General features: G+C 51.4%; 1 protein-coding gene across 4 annotated transcripts in view; it reads right to left on the reverse strand.

Moving 5' to 3' along the window:
- Positions 1-16164, reverse strand: part of CALN1 (calneuron 1) — a 539412-nt gene that overhangs the window by 264034 nt on the left and 259214 nt on the right. The gene's annotated exons all lie outside the window — the stretch shown is intronic.

Here is a 16164-nt window from a genome sequence, read left to right on the forward strand (position 1 = left end):
TCAACAACCTCGGATCGATAAGAGTGTCATAAAGGCCCAAAAGGCATCTTTAATCACATCCTCTCCAGGCCGGCGGAGAATTGGACTCTGCTATCAATAAGGCCACTCCACGCGGCAGGGGATCGCCTGTCCTCTGACCCCAGCCTGAGCTGTTCTGCGCTCCACCCAGAGCCCCTCCCTCCAGAGCCCCGGCAGCCCGTCAGTCCCGGGGTGGGCTGGGTGCATCCCACCACATCCTACCACCGCGAGGCAGGGCACAGGGGATTCATTCGAGACCGTGGTCTCAAGATGACAGGTTCATCAATGGGATCTGAACAGCAGACTTGGCCAGCTTTGACTGCTCATCAATAAAGCCGGTGCAAGCCCAGGTATGGCAGCTGCCAACATCCATCGTGCTGTTCGACAAGTATTGGCTGTCTGTACCCAGGGAGCACGGAATTAAGTGCCGCAGAGAACGAACAACAATCTGTTGGGTGCCGTGGTTCTCCTCCAGAGCCCTACGCTCCAGTCGGGAGGGAAAGATCCACGCAGAAGCTTGCGGGAGTTCCTCCAACTAACACAAGACACTGGGCCTAACCCCTTTACCTACTAAATACCTCTCTAAATATCTGGCCGTGCTCCCGGCAAATACCTTGAACCACACCCTCCCCCAAACAAGCTTCGTCCCTTCCCGTTGGTACCAATTTCCTGCGGCTGCTGTCACAAATCACCACAAACGTGGCAGCTTACAACAACAGAAATTTATTCTCGAAGCATCTGGAAGCCAGAAGCACAAAATCAGTACCACTGGACCAAAATCAAGGTGTGCACGGGGCTGTGGTCTCTTAGGGCAGAATCTGTCCCTTGCCTCTTCCAGCTCTTGGTGGCTGCCTCTCGTTCCTCGGCTTGTGGCCAGGTCACTCCAATCTCTCTGCCTCCATGGCCCCATCACCTTTTCCTCTGCTGTCTCCCATCTTCCCCTGCCTCTCACTTATCAGGACACTCATGACGGCATCTAGGGCCCTCCCAGGTAATCCGGGATAAGTTCCTCACCGCAAGGTCCTCAACGTAACATCTGCAAAAGCCTTTTTTTTTTTTCCCAGGAAATATTTACAGGCTCTAGGGATGAGGGCCTGGTACCTCCAGGGCCCCGTTTTCCGACCGCTGCACTGTCCCAGCCGGTATTTCCACCTGAAATGCCCTGTCTTCCTCTTTACCTGCCCCAAAGCGTGTCAGGCCTCCCACAAAAACATCTTTGCTCACCATGGCCAATGTTCTCTCCCTGTCTGCTACTGGTTGGGGGGGGGGGGGGGGGGGGGAGGGCGGGGCGGTTGGTGGTCGTCATCCGTCTTCGGACACCCATCCACACCCTGAAGGGGGCGCTACCCAGACAGGTGTCCAATGGTGGATCCTCCCTGCACAAGTAAGGATCATATGTAAGTAGCAGATTCACCATCGGTACGAATTCTGCCTGCTGAATGCTTTCTGAGAATAGGTGTGGGCTCCAGCAGACAGAAGACCAGCCTGTGCGCCGGGACCCTAGGCTCCTGGCCAGGCGCATTAGCTAATTAGGTCCACAGCCAAACCCTGAGGCCTCAGATTGCTCATGTGTAAAATGAGCTGGGTTGGCCACGAGGATCCCTAAGGTCCTTCCAGACCTTTTCTGGGGATCTGTGGACATTGTTAAAGTGTTTAAGAGAAGAACAGGAAGCCTGTGTTCTCCTTCATACCCTATTAATCTGCTGTTCAAACGCCCCTCTTTTTTTCCATTGAGGATAAAGAAAAAATTTCAGTCTGGTCCAAATTCTGAATCAAGGGGTTTGTCTGCACTTTTAGGCCTTTCTCACCAATGAAACATGCCCAAGATTCCCTAAGGCAGCCATATGTTTTCCTACCAAGTCCCAGGTGGCCCGGAAGGAGCTCAGAGCCACTGCTCAGCTTGAGGTCATGGCACTCAGCACTCAAGGACAGCGGGGCGGAGACCACGGCCTCATATGGCCTGAGCCCAGATGCCAAGGGCAGGAGGATGCAGACGCAGGGGCTCCCAAGGCGGGAGTCAGCCCACCAGGAAGTCAGCCTGACCCTGCCCTGCAGCGGGGGCGGGCTTCTCCCTCAGCCTCAATCCCCCCTTCTGAAAAATGGGTTGGGTGCTAGCCTCTACGTCAGGCCTCTACTGTCAGAACTGGCACAAAGCATGCGGCAATAGAAAATGTCAGATGATGACAGGGGCCCAGGCTGGAGTCAAAGAAGAGGCCAGGGTCCTAGGCGGGCCATCTGGATGGCCGGCTTCCGGCTGACCTCTGCCCCCTGTTCTCCTTTCCCGAGTCACATCTCCACTTCTCCTCCGTCTGACTCAGTCGTGAGCTCCCTGGCCATTACAGGGCTTGGCCTCTTTCCTGGGATCCCCCATATGTCCTAGATCTTACAAACGAACTGGCCTGTATCCCTACACGGGACACCCCGGAGAGGCCGGACCAGGGATGTTTGTGAACTCGGCCTGGAAATGAGGGCCTCCTGACCCCCACCTCACTGCCCGGGCTGCTCTACAGCTGCCTCCCCCTTGGGCTGCTGGAGTCGGACAGCGTCCATTCTGGAACTGCCCCGTGAAGGGACACGCTTCCCCGAGTCCTCGAACCCCCACGGTTTGCTGTTCTGTCGTGGGTAACCAGGCCAGCCCTGTTCCAGCACCGCGCAGGTCCACATCAGCTCAGAGTTCTGTTTTCTGTGGCCCCTAGTAAGTGGGACAAAGCTGTAATTCTGTTTGCCCAGAATATCTGCTCCTGGCTCCCGGGTAGAGAGAGAGAGAGAGAGAGAGAGAGAGTGTGTGTGTGTCTGCAAAAGCAGACAAAGCTCACTAACTTCATTTTCTTTCAAAATAACAGGGACAAAAAAAAAAAAAAAAAAAAAAGTACAAAACTAGAAATCCATCATAGGAGCCTCTGGAGATTTAATCTTTCCAGGGTAGGGAAAGCCCAGGCAAACGAGAAGCTTATTAGAAGGAAATGGGTCTTGCAGCCGGAGACATGTGATGTGTGCCTCGTTTTATTTTTATTTTTAATAGCAGAACAGGGTGTGAGAAATATGCCCATAAAACCAGCGGAGACACGGAAGCAGGCCGGATCCCCCTGCCTGTGGCTACAGGGCAGGCTGCTGGCAACACGAAGGGGCTCTGGCCACTGGCCACATCCTTGGGAAGTGGGGACCACAGATCAAGTTGCAGGAACAACGCAGTAATGCGGAGCACTTTTCCCTGGAATTTATCCCCTCTCTGGGCTAAAGTCCCTGGTGCTTCAGGGTTACATAAGCGTGCTGTGCTTTTGGTCTTTAAGTACATTTCATGCTCACACAATACGTGCACATCAGGCAACGGTATGTGATTCTTCTGCCTCCAAGATGCCTTTGCAGGCCACAGTAGAGGGGACAGTGGCGGTGACAAGAGCCTGTCCCACTGCCAGTTTGTGGTGTATGAAAGTGGCCGTGGTTAAGTGCCTCTCTACCCTGACGTCCTGGGGCCGAGCAAGGTCTTGACTAGAAAGCACGCTGCCCTAGAGCCCAAAAGATTTACTTCTCATTACACCAGCAAGTGTATTTTCTTAAAAATATCAGAGCCACCACTGGGACCACCTGTATCCCTAAGAACCAGGCTTTGGGTCCATGACGCTCCCTAGGGACATAGCCAGTTCGGGCAAAAACAATGGCAGAGGCCAGGCTATCATAAAGAACGGATTCATCAGTCAGGTCACTCCAATAAAGTGTGCATGAGATGACATCCAGCCAGAGTCAACAGTTGTCGGTTAGCGTCCTGGCCTTGAAGAAGCAGCTGAAATTCACAGCACTAATTTGCAAACTCAACTCAGTAATGAAGAACAATACTTTCTCCTATCTCAATCCCTGCTAGATGTGAAATCTGTTTAGTCTCCACAGACATGTGTCTCTAGGAAGAATATGGGCTTCAGCCACAAGAAGCGATCACTCTGTTAACGAACAAGATGTGTTCTGTTGATAGACGTCACTGAGAAATGGCAGAACCAGAGACGTGCAGTTCAGCATGGCAATTATTAAATACCCACAGAAGCGTACCAGAAAATACACGATCGGAGCCTCGTGGTCTTTATTCAGGAAAATTAATAGGACAGGGACTGGGTCAATGAGAAAAGAGATTTAGAAGGATTTGCACCTTCTCTGAGAAGGACGAATGAATACTTAGAGGTGATTAATACAGCCATTCATTCGATGAAGAGTTGCTGTTTACTTATTACAGGCCATATGCTGTGCTGGAACAGTTGGGTAGCAAAAGAAACTTTCCAAGTTATGAGAAGATTATAGTCTAGTTGGTCTAGTCTAGTGTAGACCGAGAGGTAACAGGATCTTCATACCAGAGAATGACAAGAGCAGGAATCTGAGTCCACACAAAACCCCATGGACGTCCTTCCATACGAGAGAGATGACCCTATGGAAGGGTCGCACTGGAATCCTTTGGCATTAAGAGATGAGGGGAGGGGGCGCCTGGGTGGCTCAGTCGGTTCAGCATCTGACTTCGGCTCAGGTCACGATCTCACGGTCCATGAATTCGAGCCCCGTGTCGGGCTCCGTGCTGACTGCTCGGAGCCTGGAGCCTGCTTCGGATTCTGTCTCCCTCTCTCTGACCCTCCCTCGTTCATGCTCTGTCTCTCTCTGTCTCAAAAATAAATAAACATTGGGGCGCCTGGGTGGCGCAGTCGGTTAAGCGTCCGACTTCAGCCAGGTCACGATCTCGCGGTCCGTGAGTTCGAGCCCCGCGTCGGGCTCTGGGCTGATGGCTCAGAGCCTGGAGCCTGTTTCCGATTCTGTGTCTCCCTCTCTCTCTGCCCCTCCCCCGTTCATGCTCTGTCTCTCTCTGTCCCAAAAATAAATAAACGTTGAAAAAAAAAAAACTTTTTTTTAAATAAATAAATAAATAAATAAATAAACATTAAAAAAAAAGAGAGAGATGAGGGGAGGAAGTGCACGAGGACGAGATGCCAAAGGGCCTTGGGAGCCATGTGACCTTTACCCTGCAAACCGGGGGTTGGCAAATGGTGGCCTGTGGCCAAATGTGGCCCCCCACCTGTTTGGTAAATAAGGTGGGTTTTTTCTGGAATGCATCCATGGTTGCTCATTTACACACTGTCTGCGTCTGTCGTCTGCAGTCCTACTGCTTCCGCACTACACCTGTAAAATTGAGAAGTCGTGACAGCGACGGTTTGGCCCATGACGCCTGAAATACTCACACTTTGGCCTTTTATGGTTAAAATTTGTCAAGCCCTGCTGTAGGCCCCAGGGAGTCCTCAGTGGTTATAAATCCAATCAATCAATTAATCAATCAATCAAGGAAAGGATCAGATTGATTTTTTTAATGTTAATTTTTGAGAGAGAGAGAGAGAGTGTGTGTGCGCGCGCGTGAGCGGGGGAGGGGCAGAGAGAGTGGGGACGATATGGGGACAGAGGATACGAAGCGGGCTCTGTGCTGCCAGCCCACGGGACTCCAGCTCACGAACCGTGAGATCATGACCTGAGCCAAAGTTGGACACTTAACCGACTGAGCCACCCTGGCGCCCCGGGATCAGACTTTTTTTTTTTTTTTTAATTTTTTTTTTTAACATTTATTGATTTTTGAGACAGAGAGAGAGCATGAACAGGGGAGGGTCAGAGAAAGAGGGAGACACAGAATCTGAAACAAGCTCCAGGCTCTGAGCTGTCAGCACAGAGCCCGACGCGGGGCTCGAACCCATGGACCGCGAGATCATGACCTGAGCCGAAGTCGGACGCTTAACCAACTGAGCCACCCAGGCGCCCCTAGACTGGTTTTTAAACCAAGGGCTCCGACATCAGGGCGGCTGGGAGGTGAGAAGCGGGGGCCTTACCGGGAGGACTCACCACAGTCTGCGGGAAGGTGAGGAAGCCGGGCTCACCCCCACAGCGCTGCTAACAGGGTCTGAGGCTTTTCTGCGTGGTCAGGCGGGAGGGCTCGGGAGTCCAGCGTCTGGGAGAGGGAACGTTGAGGATGATGCTGGGGTTTCTGGTTGGCCTGATGGGGTGAGGACCGATCACATTAACCGAGAGAGAATTCAGGAGGAGGCACATACTTGCAGAGAGGGAAGGGAAGGGGCGTTTTGGTCACACGGCGTACAGGACCGTGAGACGTGGCCAGGCGGCCAGGTCTGGTGAGCATTTGGCCAGATGGGACCAGCTACTGCTGACAGTAATACTGGGTACCCAACCAGAACGGAAAGTGGGAACAGAATGACCATAATTGCCCATAAAACGCTGGTTCGATCCCAGTGTGGGTTTTAGCGTGAATGAGTTCCAATTTAATTCTGTTCAATCAGTCCACAAATACAACTAATTGGTTTCAATAAGCAGGGAACACGGAGGTGAGGCCTCCGACAGCCAGGGGGGCGGGGTCCTCAAGGAGGACCCATGTGCCAGGAGGAAGTGGGGTCACAAGTGTGCCCGCATTTCATAATAGTGAGGGGACAGGCCACAGAGACGGGGGGCAGGATGGGGCTCCGTGCTGCTTTGTATAATGCCCTTTGTTAAGCTGGATTGTTTTTTTCGTGGTACTCTCTTCAAAGGGCTAAAGGATCCTCACTCCTAGGTTATTTGCTGTTTGAGTCGCGACTCCATCCATTTCGACAAAGTGATCATTCATTCTGTGCTATTTACCCAGACGCAGATGGTAAGGAACACTACTAAGAGGGGTCCCAACCCTGGAGGCATTTCTCTATTTCTCTGTTCTTTATCTGTTTAAGTGGAGTCCTGTTTCACAAGGGAGGCTGAAAGCATGCAAGGTGTACCCGAGGAAAAAGAGAGTGCCCAGGAGATAGGAGAGAGACGTTGAAACAGAAAACACCGGGTAGGGGCGCCTGGGTGGCTCCGTGGGTCAAGCGTCCGACTTCGGCTCAGGTCACGATCCCACGTGAGTTCGAGCCCCGCGTCGGGCTCTGTGTCTCCCTATCTCTCTGCTCCTCCCCTGTTCATGTTCTCTCTCTCTCTCTCTCTCAAAAATAAATCAACATTAAAAAAAAATTTTTTTTTTTCAACGTTTATTCATTTTTGGGACAGAGAGAGACAGAGCATGAACGGGGGAGGGGCAGAGAGAGAGGGAGACACAGAATCGGAAACAGGCTCCAGGCTCTGAGCCATCAGCCCAGAGCCCGACGCGGGGCTCGAACTCACGGACCGCGAGATCGTGACCTGGCTGAAGTCGGACGCTTAACCGACTGCGCCACCCAGGCGCCCCAAAAAAAATTTTTTTTAAAGAAAACACCTGGCAATTACATGGGGGAGGAGGTGTGCTGCCTACTGATGCGTCATGATCGCAAATCCATGTGTCGAAAGCTTATTTGTGGTTTGAATTTGTTCTGAAAAACGTGTTTTGGTGACATTGTGCTGAAGGTGGATTTGAGGACCTTCTTATCCAACTCTCGCACCTGAAGTAGAGGGGACCGTCGTGTCCTGGACACCACTGTGATGGCCGCGGTGCCCATCACGTGATGGGCTTTTCCATTTTAAAAACCAGGAGGTGCACCCAGCAACGTGAGAGCACTTGGTCCGGGCAAGGCCACTCTTCGCCGATCTAAATGGCTCTCCAAAGACCCTGCCACACCCTTGCTTTTGCTGTGCCAAGCTCATCTTGGTTGGCGGTGGTGCTTAAACCGTGCAGCCATCTCAGGAAGAGACGGGACGTCTCCCCACAGTCAGCGGTACAAGCCACGTAACTGTCCCTGGAGTAAAACCACCTTCGGAGCCAACAAAACCTTGCCAAAAGCCAACCTTGCAGCCAACACAGGCACCGTCACCTCCTACCTCCCTGCCCCAGCAGTGAGCGACCTAAGCCGGCAGCTGGTACCCAACTTTCAGTAGGAAGGACGGACTCTACCGAGAACCAACTCATGGAAAGGTACATCTCCAACTTCGGGCTTTCTTTCTTTCCTCTCCCCTTGGCCTGAACAATAACGTCAATAATCTCTCCCTAGCCTGAAGTAGGCTATTCCTTTATTGGCTACTTAGGAGGCATTCTCCTGTATGCTACTGGCTTATGATATATCACTATTATAAATGATAATTCCCACAATGAACCTGATTAAATAAATTATCAGCAAAGGCAATCTCAGGATCTAAGCATAATCTGTCTCGAACCAAACAAGGTGAGCCTTAGGAGAGCCCCGAAGGAGGCTGAGGATTGTAGTCAGTGCAACAAAGAGGGCTTTCCGGTAGGGGCACAGCGTGGGCGAGGGGGCAGAAGGGATGTACTCTCCCAAGAGGGTGGCAGGCAAGGGCCCCTGTTGGGAGGCACCTGCAAAAAGATATGGCTGGCAATAGTGACCATCCCTCCCGGATGGCATAATTGCCTCTGTGATCTAAGGTTAGAATATAGAGCTGAGCAGGGCTCCTGTGAGCCCACCAGCCCCAGACTCACCATGAGTCACTGGTAACCCTGGGAGCAGACAAGAGCCTGTGTTGAAAAACTTCAAGGGACTTCAAAGCACTTAAGACTGGCGGGCCAGCGAGGCACTGCTCATCCTGGGTATCTCAAGCACCCCCATGCACCTGGCCTTCTTCTTTACCTCGTGGTCAAAATGCCACCTTGCATTAAAAAACAAAGCCAACTCCTCCCCTAGCTGGCGTTCAGAAAGAAAAGTATCTCAGTAACTCAGGAGGGGGAGAAACTAGACAGAGACTCCATATCCCCAGGTCATGAAAAATAATCATTTCTTTCCTAAAATTGGGTGGCACAAGGCAGTCAAAAAGTTAGGGCCATTTGTAAGGGTTTAGGAGCTGGCACAGAGTTTATCTGTCCCCAAATTTACACCTTCACAGATAAAGCAGAATTTATTTTAGCATGCCAGGTTGCTTAAGCTGATGGAAAATTCCCCAACAGTAAAAGAGCAAAGCAAATTAGAATAGACACTAACAATGAAAGCCCATCCCAGCCAGGGGCACCCTGTGTTGGACAGAATGTTCCAGGCAGGGCTGAGAGGAAAAATCATTAAATTAGATGTGAATATGTATGAGGGTGAGAATGGCCGGAGGGTCTTTATACAAAACAACAAGCTGATGAGCGAGGAGAGAAGGGCAGTTTCTGTTCTTGGGGGGTTCTGGACTTGACCTCTGGGGTCAAAAGACCAGAGCTAGAGCCGCCCAGGGATGCAACATTTCACAGGTTACACATTGATGTATGCTCCTCAGGAAAACGCCCCCTAAATGTATACAGAAAAAAAATAATCATCTACTTCACCGGCCAGCAATAACCACCGTTAATAATACATTACGGCATTTTATTCCAAACTTTTTACATACAAATATTCTTAATTACACTTGGATCATACACTCTCTATAGCTTTGCACGTTTTTTTCCATTTAACACACAACCATCTCGATCTTCCATACAGTGTATTCGTCTTTAGAGCATCACTTCTGATGGCCACATGGCGTTCTGTAATATGCCTACAGCGCAACTGGGCTCACCACGCTCCGAGTGTGGGACGTTGAGATCGTTTCTGCTCTTAAATAATGCTGCCTTGGAAATTCGTGTATGGAAATTTTCACGTGTGTTGATGCTCATTTCCTTAAGATGATATCCCAGGAATGGAACTGCTGGGTCAAAGGGCAGGAACATTTTTAAGGCACTTAATACATATTGCCAAGTTGCCCTCTAGGATCCATTTCTACTCACGACACCTGACACCAGCTGGGAGGGGGGGGTCCCCACCCCTACTAATTCTCCAACTCTCTGGATATCCATCCGGCGTCCGGTGATTTCATCCAACTCTGACACTAACTACTGCTCACAGGTAGTGTAGTCCTCACAGGTCAAGCCCCACAAAACTGGCCTCGCTTCAGACGCCAGCCGCAAGTCTAGGCTACCTGTACTTCTGAATGCCCAGCTATAACGTCTGGGGTTCCCAGGGCACCTGGGCGGGCCCGTCGGTTAAGCATCTGACTTCGGCTCAGGTCGTGATCTCGCGGTCTAGTTTGTGAAGTCATGCCCCACGTCAGGCTCTATGCTGACAGCTCAGGGCCTAGAGCCTGCTTCGGATTCTGTGTCTCCCTCTCTCTCTCCAACTCCCCTGCTGGAGTGTGTCCTCTCTCTCTCTCTCTCTCTCAAAAATAAACATTAAAAAAGAGTCATAATAATAAAGTCTGGGGTTCCCACGATCCCACCTTGGGCTTGATCATCACTAGAACGGCTCACAGAGCTCTGGAAAGCTCCTTACTTAACATTTACTGGTTTATCATAAGGGATACAACTCAGGAACAGCCAAATGAAGAGATGTCCAAAACAAGATCATTTAGGGCTCGGCAGGTTCTGTCACGTAAACGTGGCTCATGAAGTCACTGGCCACCGGGAATCGAACACGATCCGCAACCCTCTCCCCTCCCTGGAGGCCGGGGCATGGGGCTAAAGGCTCCGACCCTCTCATCATACCTCGGTCTTCCTGGCAACCAGCCCCCACCCTGAAACCATCCAAGGACCCCAGCCACCCATCATCACATTAGCAGACAACTGACACTCTTTCACCACAGCAGCTCACAGGGAAGGAGGGCTCCCTGACGAGGCAAGAAGAAGGGTGGGTGGAGGAGAGCTATGCTCCTGACCCCGGACTAGATCTGCTTCGGGGGCAGGATGTGGGGCCGTTTGCCCCAGGAGGAGACAGCCCAGCTCCCACGGCCCAGCAGACCGAACAGCTTCACGGGGACCAGCCTGGTGCCTCTGCACCAAAGGAGCCACGTCTCACACAACAACCAGCACCTTCTCCGAGAAAATGAGGCAAGCAGCCCGGGACAGAAACTTAGGCGCTGGACCATTTGGCATCTACGGCAATATCGCAAGCAGCACATCGAGTGGAATTTATCTGTGAACCAGACGGTAACAATCAATACAATTAATTTTTCATTAAGTCACACTGTTCCTGGGCTACAAACGTTAATATCCTGAGATCGGAGAATCATTAACATCCGAGAAAACAAAATCATTTTGTGGATTTAGCACCCACGTGGAGGCCAAAAGAACAGGATCCAAGTTCCAGAAATAAACCAGAAGCAAGCTGAGTGGAGAGCAGGAGACATCCTCTCCGGAGTGGCTCACACCCGATTCTCTTGAGAAGCTAAATTTCTCTTCAGATCACTCAACTCCATTCAAGCCAACAAATAATGTCTCGGGTACCTCCTGTGCGTCGGCAGCACTCTAGGCACTGGGGGCCTCGTCCCAGGAGACGGAAACCGAATAGCGAAAAGGACAGCCGACGAGGAGAGGGGGACCCACTCTGAGCCCACAGTGGGAAGGGAATGTGGAGGACAGCTTAGTGGTTGGAAGTCAGATTCTTCCTCTGGCCCTCCCAGAGGATCATTCTAGACACCAGATCTTTCCCCCGACCTCTGTGATCTCTCCTGCGCTGGAAAGAGGAAACAAGTTTACAACAGAAGGACCAAGAATCAAGCCCAAGGAAACACGAGGGGCTATTACTGTTTTTGTTTTGTAATGAGGAAAAGATTCGTTTTTTTAAGTTTATTTCTTTTGAGAGAGACAGAGAGAGCGCGCCAGCAGGGGAGGGGCAGAGAGAGAAGGGTACTAAGGATCCGAAGCAGGCTCTGCGCTGACAGCAGAGAGCCCGATGTGGGGCTCGAACTCCCGAACTGTGAGATGGTGACCTGAGCCGAAGTCAGACGCTTAACCAACTGAGCCACCCAGGCGCCCCCAAGAAAAAGATTCATTTTAAAGGAGGTACAGCTTTGTTTTGATTCTGTCACTTCGTGCCAAGGGAGAAGGCTCTGTGCAGCCCAGCACATGGGGTTCAAGAACACCCAGGAAGAGGGTCTGGGGTTGAGCAGGAGGGGGGGCTCAGGCCTTCTGTGTGACCCACTACTGACTAAGGGGGGCCCTTAGGAAGCCCGCACATCCATCCATCCTTAAAGGACAATGAATGGAAGAGCGACAGACAAAGCCAAAGGGCACGTCATGGGCACCTTCAGAGCAAAGGGCCTGTGAAAGCATCACATTTGGTTATTAAAACCTTTGCCTCATCTCCACATCCTGCCAGGGGAAGCCAGCATAGCACGCGGCCTTTTCATTCCGCCGCACTGTAAGAAACGCATTGCACATCATGACAGATGCATAACGTAGCTATAATACACAGAAGGTGTGCGTATGTGTGTGCATTAGGTCGAACCATACAAAATTGCTTTTGTACAGCTAAAAAATGGTCAAATATCAGCAGTTTCTTCTGGTTCCAACTACTATGTGATAGATAGCTAACGTCGATTATGCGCTCGGTCTGTACCAGGTACTGCTCTGAGCATTCTTGGTGTATTAGCTCATTTTTTTTTTTTTTTTTTGGAGACAGAGAGAGGGCACAGGTGAGTGAGGGGCAGCGAGGGGGAGAGACAGAGCGAGAGAAGTGGGGCTCACCCGAAGGGGGGCTTGAGCTCACGGGAGGTGGAGCTCCAACTCACGAATCGCAAAATCATGACCTGAGCCGAAGTCAGGTGCTGAACCGACTGGGAGCCGGCCAGGCACCCCGGCCTATTAGCTCATTTATGCCTCACAACTCATGAGGTAGGTTCTGTCATTAGCCCTCGCCCAAGGCCATGTGGTTGCGTCAGGACAGTGATCTGAACCCTGGTCTTCTGGCGCTCCCCCCTCCCCGGGGTTTGTCCTCCTAAGCTTCATTTTCGACCTCTTCAAACACATACCTCCTGAAACAGTACACACCCTTTCTGCCGGTGACACTGATGTTTCCTATTCTATTTCTTTCTTCTTTTCGAAGCACGCCCCGGTTCACTAAATCGTGCTCACTCTGCCCGAGTAGTTCAGGACCCACACTTGGAGGAGGGCTGGCCTGTCCCCTGTCTTGGCTTCCCCGGGGTAGCCTCTATCTCACGATCACTCTAAGGCCCTCTCCCTTCTCGTCACATCAGGGTCTCCCCCAGCAGCCTCCTGAGCTTGCCCCAAGACCTCCCCGTCGCCCCTGAACCAGTGTCTTCCCCCATCACTGCCCCGGTAGTGGGATCATCCCGTTTCCCATGTCTCCACTGAGCAATTAGCTCTCGCTCACTACCAAGGAAGCGGCACAGGGCACCCACCTCCGTACCAACGTCGACTTAACAACCACCTTTCTGGAGTCCCCGAGGGATGTGACATTCTGGAAGATCAGAGAAAAGTCTTTGTTTTTGTAGCCACCACAGGCCTACCAATCCTTTTTCTAAGTTTATTTATTTATTTTGAGAGAGGGAGAGAGAGAGCGCGCATGAGCGGGGAGAGGGGCAAGAGAGAGAGAATCTCAAATGGGCTCTGCATTCTGACATCCCACGAACTGAGAGATCATGACCCAGGCCTAAATCGAGAGTCAGATGCTCAACTGATGGAGCCCCCCAGGTGCCCCCCAGCCCCAACCCCCCAGTCTTAACACATAACACCGGCTGAATGACAGATTTCGTCCTTCAGGTCTGAAACCTCCCAGCTGCACCTCCAGCCCTGGCCTCTGCCCCGCCCGGAACAGACTCGGTCACAGATCAGGAAGGGAGGCGGAAGCAGGCAGGCCCTCCTGGCCACAGGCATCTACCAGTTTTAGAGGCGAACCCGGCAGCACGAGAGGACAGCGACGGTCACACCTGTTTCCCTTGACTTCTCGGCACCAAATTCACCCATCCTGCGGTCTCTTCGACCGAGGCGGGGCCAGGGCCTAAAAGAGGGTCCAAGAGACTCGAACGCTGCCTGGGCAGTTCAGCCCACAAAACAAGATTTCTCGTAACGTCACCTTCCACGTAATTCATGGCACTGAGACTCAGGGCAAAATGACAAACGGTGGGAGTTGGAGACATTGGCTCCATTCCAGAAAACGATTCCCCTCCTGTTGTGTAATTTGTCAATTTTGACTCATCAAACCAGGCCTTCCTTTTCTCACGTGCAAGGACACACATAAGCACGGCCCAGGTCTCGTTCCTACTGGCCTCACAGATAGAGTCAGCCCCGGAGTTGCTGCCTAAAGAATGGCAGCCAGATGAAATTTAAAACAGCGTGAGCCCGAGCCCCCCTGGTACAGCGTGAGAAGGAAAAGGCACAGGAGGTTTGGGCTGACACAGGGCCGCTCGGCCCCTCGGAAGCCCACGGGATGGCTCCCTCCCCCAGCTCACCAAATTCCCACATGCCAGCCTTCCCATCAGCTCCGGCCACACCACTTGCCACTGCATTCTGCCTTCCGGATCACCGATAAAGGGCCTGGATATGAAAGAAATTGTTCTCCACCGCAGGCTGCATAAATATCCCATTATCAATAGGAAGCAATTTATTTGCTTAAAATTGCCAACTCTCTCATTTTGTTTTAACACGCTGGTTCTCTATCAAAATGAGTCTGCACCTTTGAAAAGACTATTTTCAAAGCCTCACACTGGCTCGAGCATGAGAAATAAAACTGAAATCAGCTGAGGCAGACTGGCCTCAACCCAGCCCTCCAGTATTAAAAGGGCAGCTCAGATAAGGGGGGGAAATTGCTTTAGGAATTCTACCCAGACACTTAATCCTAAGTGAGTCACAGGAGAATGAGCCAACTCTTCCAGAAGACATGAGTACGTGCAGTTAGGCACACACGTGCACACACACTCACACACATCATTCCTGATTTCTCCTAAAGCACAGGTGACCCAGCTGGGAGGAAGCTACCGGGCCACACACGTCCACGCAGACTTCCAAATCATGGAAGCAAACGGCATGATGAGGCGACAATGAAACCATGGAGAAAAGGATGCATCGCCTAATATCCAGGCCTGAAATAGTCAGTTGAGAACTTGGAAAATATTAAGTTACAACTGTCCATCACACATCTACCCAAATCTGCTTTTGAAAACTTAACAAATAAAGGGAATTAAAGCAATGAATTGGACAGCAAAAGAAGAACATCTTTCTAAGGAACTGGAAGTCGGTTCCTACATTTAAAAAACTGATGAAGGCAAAAAAAAACCTGGGAAAAGGAAACCAAAATAAATTGACATATGGCAGACAAAGGGATAGTCGGATATGCAAAAGATTTTACTAGGATGCCCCAACAGAAAAATGGAAAAAGGCACAGATTTCCCCCCAAATGGAAAAATACAGACAGCCAAAAACCATATCAAAGAGAATTACATCCATTAGTGTTTTTCACTTGTGCCATTTTTTTTACTATTAATTTTCTAGCGCAAATAGGGTCTGTCTGTCAAATTCATCGTCGGTCAATAAATATTTGCTGGTGTGTACTGGGTGCAACACACTTTTGGGAGCTAGGATATGACTCCCACCTCACTCAAAGTAAAACCCACAGCGCTGACAGTGGCCTACAGGGCCCGGCACAATCTGCCTTCCCACCCTCATCTCCCCGATATTACCGCCTACTTCCCTCCCCACTCGCCCACTCCACCCCACCCCGGTCCCCTGGCTTCCTTGCCGTTCCTCTAGCATACCCAGCTCCTGTGCACCTAGGAATTAGCAATGACTGTTCCCCCTACCCTTCCCGCCTCTGGCAACCACCAATCTATTCCCTGTCTCTGTGAGTTCCGGTCTTGTGTGTTTGTTTTTGAATTTCAATCCGCATCGTGAGCACAGCAGAGTCCCGACGCCGTGTGCTCGTGGGCCCAGAGGAAAGACAGACAGTAAACAGTAGGCCCTTGGTAAAGTTAAGTAACGCGGGGCGTAGAGGCGTGGCAGGAGCTACAGAAAAGACAAGACCGAGGAGGGGTGTAGACAGCACTGCAGAATCGTGGGGGGACGGGGGTTGGGTCGCAGTGTAAGTCCAGAGGTTAGGGCAATGGAGCTGCGATGACAAGACATTTGAGCAGCTGAAAGGAGTGGTCCACGGGCTATCTATGGAAGAGTGTTCCAGGCCTAGGGAACGGTCACTGCGACTCCCTAGGGGCACATGAGCCCGGTACACTAGAAGAGCGGCAAGGAAGCCAGGGGACCGGGGTGGGGTGGAGTGAGTGAGCGGGGAGAGAAGTAGGTGGTAATATCGGGGAGACAGAGGTGGGAAGGCCGATCACGTAGGGCCCTGTAGGCCACTGTCAGCACTATGGGTTTTACTTTGAGTGAGGTGGGAGCCACAGAAGGTTGCTGAGCATCAGAGTGACTGGCTCTTATTTGCGTGTTAAAACGATGAAGATGTACAGGATGGCCGATATGTACATACAGAGGTG

The sequence above is a fragment of the Leopardus geoffroyi genome, chromosome E3, assembly GCF_018350155.1.
Source record: "Leopardus geoffroyi isolate Oge1 chromosome E3, O.geoffroyi_Oge1_pat1.0, whole genome shotgun sequence".
Taxonomy (NCBI): domain Eukaryota; kingdom Metazoa; phylum Chordata; class Mammalia; order Carnivora; family Felidae; genus Leopardus; species Leopardus geoffroyi.